Source organism: Myripristis murdjan, chromosome 24, assembly GCF_902150065.1.
Source record: "Myripristis murdjan chromosome 24, fMyrMur1.1, whole genome shotgun sequence".
In the NCBI taxonomy this organism is placed as follows: domain Eukaryota; kingdom Metazoa; phylum Chordata; class Actinopteri; order Holocentriformes; family Holocentridae; genus Myripristis; species Myripristis murdjan.
Window position 1 is genome coordinate 1,076,136 of NC_044003.1, and position 7,204 is coordinate 1,083,339.

Here is a 7,204-nt window from a genome sequence, read left to right on the forward strand (position 1 = left end):
CTCATCACCTTTTTTGTGTTTTTTTTTTTTTTTGTGTGTGTTTTTTTTTTAAATACTAATACATTTGTTCAAGTTCCAAACGGTTAAAACTGAAATAGGAGGCACAGGTGATAATAATGTAAAAATAATTTAACAGGTGAAATAACTGGTCAAAGTGTTTTTCTCTCTTGGTGAATCAACTGCATAAAAAACAAACTCCAGTCAAGTTGATCCGAGCTGTCAGACTGGTTCTGCATATTCAGCATATTTCATGGATGAAGAGTTGAGATTACATTCTACCTGACTCTGACTTCTGTCACCAAGAAAAAACACATTTAAAACATTTGGGACAAAACTGATTTTCTCGTCAATGTCAGACATCAGTGTTATGACACAATGAATATATATGATATGGAAACACAGAAATCAGGTTTGGAAAGACTTCCCAGCTCCTTGTGGTCCCAGTCTGCTCTCAGTCCTCCAGCTCTGAAACACAATGTAGGAGCCTGTTCATCAAACATCTCTAATGATCCCTGGTCGGCTCTTTACCTGCTGAGTCACATCCACATCAAATCCAAGAGACTTTCAGCTTCACCTGGAGAGGAAACCCAGAGAGAGAAGACGCTGCTGACTCTCCTGAGACAGTCCTGAGTGTGTGTGTGTGTGTGTGTGTGTGTGTGTGTATACTTCTGATCTATGACATTACTTCCTCATAAGTTCAGCCTCAAACCTTCACACATGCGTACTTGATTCAGCACAGTAGTGCTTGCTGTGCTCTGATGGTAACCTTGGTACGGTGAGCAGAGACAGTTAGTATGGTGGCTGGCTCAGGTGTGACCAGGTGAGAGTCTCTGTGGTGTCGCTCAGGACGCAGGACGCAGCTCTTTTTCTTTCCCTTTACTCAACAAACTTGTGCATTCATGGCAGATATGGTCAATGGAACAAATAAGGATATTTGTTTGTCTTCAAATCTCTATAATAACAAGACCATTTAAATTACAGGCCATATTTATTTGCATAATAGTAACAGTACAACAGTAAGATAATAAAAATATTACTACTTATAATGATGACAAAATATAAAGGATATAAATTGTCTACACTCAGAATAACAACACCACTGGTCAACAGGCAGGAATAACAGACAGTGCAGTGCACCTCAAAGCTTATAGGCATAAACAGACATGATTATCAAGGTCACAGTGCCCCCTTGTGGCGACACGTAATATAAATTTCACTCCAACTTAGCGATGTTTTTCCATCACCAAACATTTTAAACTGTCTTAATACAGGGAGTAATACACAGTAGATTAGTAGAATAATACACAGAATAACCCAGACAGTGACTGGCGAGCTGAAAGGAGAATTATTCACTCGGCAGCAACAGACTTAGAAAGTTTCCCCCGCAGCGCCGAGGTGCGCTCCTGAGGGTTTAAAGTGCGTCACAGTCACACCATGGAGGAAAATACAAGAAGGAAATATCGATTTACCTACTGCCGTCTCTATGTAATTATATTAGCAACACAGGCCGATATGTAATATCTAACATCTGAAACAACAACATTTCAGTTTTCACAGAACTAAGTAAATAAACAACAGGTTCTTACTTAAAGGTCAGGGACTCACAGCGAAGGGAAAATATGATGCACCGAATTCACCTTCACACAAACTCATTACTCTAGCGGGCCAAACTACTAATTAAGTATTTAATTAAGGAAAACATGGCCTACATTCTGAACAGATAGAGCGAAAGTAGACAAAACAAACGTCTTTTTCAAAGATTTTGAGCCACAGCAACCAGGAGAGGTTCTCTCTCTCTCTCTCTCTCTCTCTCTCTCTCTCTCTCTCTCTCTCTCTCACACACACACACACGCACACACACACACACACACACACACACACACCGAGCGGCCTGTCCTCACCTGCAGTGAGAGCGGGGAGTCCAGTGGAGTCCAGCTGCTTCACAGTCTCTGCTCTGCTCTCCTGTTCACTTTCTGACTGCTGAGCACTTTCACACAACTCCCATTAAAAAGAGTCAACTTCCTGTTTCCACACAGCGGCTGCTAACACAGGACACTTTGGAGTCAACTGGACAATCTGCACTTTGAGCACAGAGGGAGCGGCACGGCGGATTCAGAGCAGGACGAGGCTCTGCTTTCACTTTCCGGTTCTGTTTACGGAGCAGGAGCGCCACCAAGTGGACATGAAGGGAACTTCTCTCAGTCCTTTCCATCAGTCCAGACAATATAAACCTGAACAGCACGCCTCTCACCTGGGTACGACGGTGTGCCGGAGTCATTGTAAGGGGACAAAATGAAGCCGGTGGGGTGGGGGCTAATATTTATAAAATCATGAAGCTAGAAAAACCAAAAAATTGTAAGATTATAAAGTCACAAATTTACAAGAAAAGATATTTTTCTGTCCATAGCAGAATCAACATTGTTTTCTTCTGAATCGGCCCAAGTCACAGCAACGTCTCTTCAGAGTCCAGATGCTGAGGAGGAGATTGGGATTCTGGACTCAAACCAGCAGGATTTCCTTCAGACTGGATCCCACAGGAGGAGAACAAACCGGTTTCACTATTTTTTATTTATTTATTTATTTTTTTTGGTCATAATTTTCTGACTTTATGATTTCAGAATTTCCGAGTTTTTTTGTCATAAATTTGATTTTTTTTTTTTTTTCATAAATACACCACTTACATCTCAGACAGCATCTGAGATTTTTCTCTTAAATTTCTCACTTTAATCTTGGAGATTTAAGAAGAAAGTTTAGATTCTGGTAAACGAGGCCCCCAGCCAGAGGAGCAGCGGAGCCGCACCCTCCACATGTAGGCCACCCAGTCCTGCAGAAAGTTTTGTGTGTGTGTGTGTGTGTGTGTGTGTGTATGTGTGTGTGTGTGTGTGTGTGTGTGTGTGTGTGTGTGTGTGTTTTGGTGAACTACACACGTACCAGTGTGTGCCAAGGCCAGGTAAATGTGTGTGTGTTGTGTCTCTCTGTGTTCCCAGGTCTGTGGCGACAGACGGTGCCGGCCCGGCTGGGACGTCCTGTAAGAGTTTCCCCCGGAGCAGGTGACCACCGTCAGGCTGTGGCAGTGGTCTATCAGGGCCGCTGTACAGAAAAAAAAAAATATGGGGCCAAGGAAGGCAGGCGGGTAATATTCTGAGATAAAAACTTGGATATTCTGTCAGATTAAAGTCATAAATTTATGGGGGAAAACCTCACAAATGTATGAGAAATAATCTCAAAAATTCTGAGATTATAAAGTGAGAAATTTTGTAAATAAAAAAAACAAACAAACAAACAAACAAAAAAAACAAAACAAAACAAAACAAAAAAAAACAGTGAAACCAGTTTGTTCTCCTCCTGTGGGATCCAGTCTGAAGGAAATCCTGCTAGTTTGAGTCCAGAACCCCAACCTCCTCCTCAGCATCTGGACTCTGAAGAGACGTTGCTGTGACTTGGGCCGATTCAGAAGAAAACAATCTGCTGATTCTGGGCTCAGATCAGCAGGATCTCCTTGTTCCTGAATCCCATGTCAGAGTAGAATCTGCTGAGGGGATCAGCTGCAGGCCTGAGACACGGCCAGCAGGGGGCAGCACAGGTTGAGCCCCCGACAGGAAAATGATCTTTTCTTGTAAATTTGTGACTTTATAATCTCAGAATTTATGCCGTCGCTGTGTTTTGAAGGTGTTACTAAAACTTTAATGACATCAAACTTTGGTCGTCACTCTGGGAAACTGGGATTTGAAACATTGAAGCCTCTGTAGTGTCAGTAATTAAGGCTATATGGTGTGTGTGTGTGTGTGTGTGTGTGTGTGTCCTGCAGGTCGTGGGGATCTTGGCCGGCTTCAGCCTCGCTCCTCCTCCTCATCGCCACGGCCCTCTGCCCAGCTGGCTGCCGTAACCCGTGGCAACAGCGTCTCTCAGGCGTCCTGAGACATTAAATCAGGCCAAGAAAACTTATAAAGACTGAAATTAATAACGATTAATACGCTAATTAATAACTGATAACAATAACGCATTAATAACAAGAACAGAGTTATAGCTGCACATCTCCATGGAAAATCTTACAGGTACTGTCCGTGGTGCTGAATCTGCCTCAGCAGGTACTGTCCGTGGTGCTGAATCCGCCTCAGCAGGTACTGTCCGTGGTTCTGAATCCGCCTCAGCAGGTACTGTCCGTGGTGCTGAATCTGCCTCAGCAGGTACTGTCCATGGTGCTGAATCGGCTGAGGCATTTCACTCTCTTTATTATAGAAATTAAAGCTCCATAAAATTCACGGAGGATCTTGTTCAGCTCTTCTTTTCTTACAGGTGAGATATCAGCTGTTTGCTCGGTGTTTGTCAGGTAGTCTTGTAGACATTTGACAGCCCAAGACGTTGACCGAGCCGTACCGGCTTCATTTCCTGACCTCTCCAGCTGATCCAGCTCTTCACTCGTCACTCTCGCGTATCTCTCCTTTTTCTCTTCTGTCTTGTCTTCCTCGTTCAGCCGTTTATCCAAACTTAGGTCGTCAAAGAAATCAAAATTGACAACAAAACGGTCCATTATGCAGGCGAACAAAGTTGACAGTGGCTTTTGAAGCGGGTTTCAGTGAAACGTTTCGTGTTGCCATGGGAACCACACAGACTCGGGCAGTAAGATATAGGCGGAGTAATATTTTCAGTAATTGATTCAGTATTTTTTTTTATTTGCGTACGGCTAGCTGTGCTGTCATGCTCATTTGAGCACATTCTAAACGTCTGATTGATCAATCAGATTGCTCGGTCGGATCTACGTATTGTATAATTTTTAAAAATCTCACGTACCCCCTGGAGTTCCTCCACGTAGCCTACCTCAGGGGTACGTGTACCCCCATTTGAGAAACTGTGAAAGAGAACCTTTTTTCCCACCTAAGGATCCCTCCACTAAATAAAATGGTTGTTTAGAAGTTGATGGTTCTTCATGGAACCGTCAAACAGCCATGAGTTCTCTGAGGATTCTGCACAGAAGACAGAAGAGAAAAGGTTCATGAAAACAGCAGCTAATTCTCGTTTCTTAAAGGAGAGAGGTCCGCTCGGCCACTCTGCCTGCACTGTGACGAGGGTAGCAAAGTATTAAAAAAAAAAAAAAAAAACACCTGTGGGATTAGATAATCCAACAATAACCAAACTGTTACCAGAATTTTCTTGAATCAAGTGTTTTCTTGGTCGTCGAGGTGATCTGCCTCGTTCTGCCTCGTCTCAACACTTTTATGCAGTGACTCCTGAAGCTCTGTCTCTGAAACCTTTAACAGTTTTAGCCGCTACATTTACTAAGACAGTCACACACACTTTAATGCACACACACAAACCAAACTGTAAACACCACAGGGAAACATCTGGAATGAAGAACGGAGGCCAGAGGACAGAGGAAGAGGAGAGAGAGGGATAGAGGAGGAAGATGAAGTGGCCAGACCCACAAAAAAAAGATTTTGCCTGATTTTTATTTTTTCTCTTCTTTTTTCTTGTACAAATGTTCTTCTTCTGTGTGTGTGTGTTGATGCAAAAACACAGGTTTTTAAAAAGGGTTTGCAGAGTTTTGCAGGAGGTGCTTGTTTTGTCAGATATATCACGTGTAGCTGGTTTACTGTGAGGTTTTGTGTTTTCCTGTGTGGAGTTTTGCAAAAAATAGCAGCCAGATTCAGAAATAGCACCTGAGAAAAAAGAAACAAATGTAAAATATGGGTTTTGACCTCTACTCACTCTTCATCCACCTCATTCCTCCTCCTCTCGTCTCCTCCGCTCTTCCTGGTCATGTATCTGTCGTCGGTCCTGTGTCGCCCTCTGCTGGGGACAGCTGTAGCTCACCGGTTACACCTCCCAGCATTCATTGTTTTACTTTTTTTCTGTCAGTGAATCTTGAAGCTCTGTCTCTGAAACCATGACTGTTTTTATGATTGCTTAGGCACTATCTGTGAAACTCTATTTTTGCAAAACTCTACACACTAAACCTGCAAAACATTACACATCTCTTGCAGAAGCTGTTCATGTGTGCAATCATTTATTCCTATAGAATCCTAATGACAACAGTCCAGCAGTGCAGTGCCCCTCGCACAGGAGTCCAACAACAAAGCACCGCTCAGGTTCAGATCAGGCAGGCTGTTCCTCCCAATCACCCCCCTCCAACTTTCCCCAACATTGCCAGCATGAGCACTGAAGTCGTCCAGTAATACCAGAGTCCCATGATGGTGCCTTCACAGGACACTTCCCAGCGCTTCTAGGAAAGCTGCGTGCTCTGAGCTGCCCATCCAGGAGTTTGGTTCCAGAGCCAAGGCTGTGTGCAGAAGTGAGCCCGCCTATATCTAGTCAGTAAGGCTCCACCTCCCGCACAAGCTCCGGCCCCCCCCCCCCCCAGAGACATTCCACGTACCAAAAGCCAGTTTCTGCACTGTGGGTCCGGTCTGTCAGGGGTTCCACCCCAACCCACCTCCTCTCACAGGTGGTGACCCGTGGGAGGGTGCTCCCCGGAACGTCTTGGGGCTGAGCCCCGCCGGACTGCATGGCCAACCGGCATCCAGACGCGAGCGCCTGGTGGTGCACATCCATCCATCGGCTATGTATGTTTTCAAACTGGCTGCCAAGAACTTAAGAGAAACAATCTCAAGTCTTCACGAATCATGTGACGACCAAGTGTTTTGAACTTCCGTTGACACGACTCTCTCTCTACATGGCTCTGCTCTGAACAAATGCTTCTCTGGACGAATGCTGGAAATAGACATACGGCTCAAAGGGAACACAAGCAGAAAAATATTGTGAGGTAACACAAAACTATAACTAGAGGATGTAAAATTTAATGGGAGAGAACCCAAAACATATTGTGAGTCTGCACAGCATCTGCCTCCAGGAGTCAAACCTCTCTGGGTGATCAGGATATGGCTGCTCCTCTCTCCCTGCTGTCGCCTTCCTGTTGTCCTCAGACAGGACAAGGTGTCTGTTTGCTGTGTTTGTGTCCAGTTTGAGTTTACTCACTTGGAAGTGCAGCTAAGAGGGCGCCTTCTGAGTTTTCCTCATCTGAAAGGTACTGAGGGAACCTCTGTACATCCCACTGTAAGGGCTCCTGTCCTGTAGTACAACATCATATTTTCTCCACTGGAGGCTCATCCATTAAGAAACTTCACACACACAGAGGGACACCCTTTACACCCCCACCCCCACCCCCCACCAAATGTTTCTGTTTGTTTGTTTGAATGTGATTGTGTGA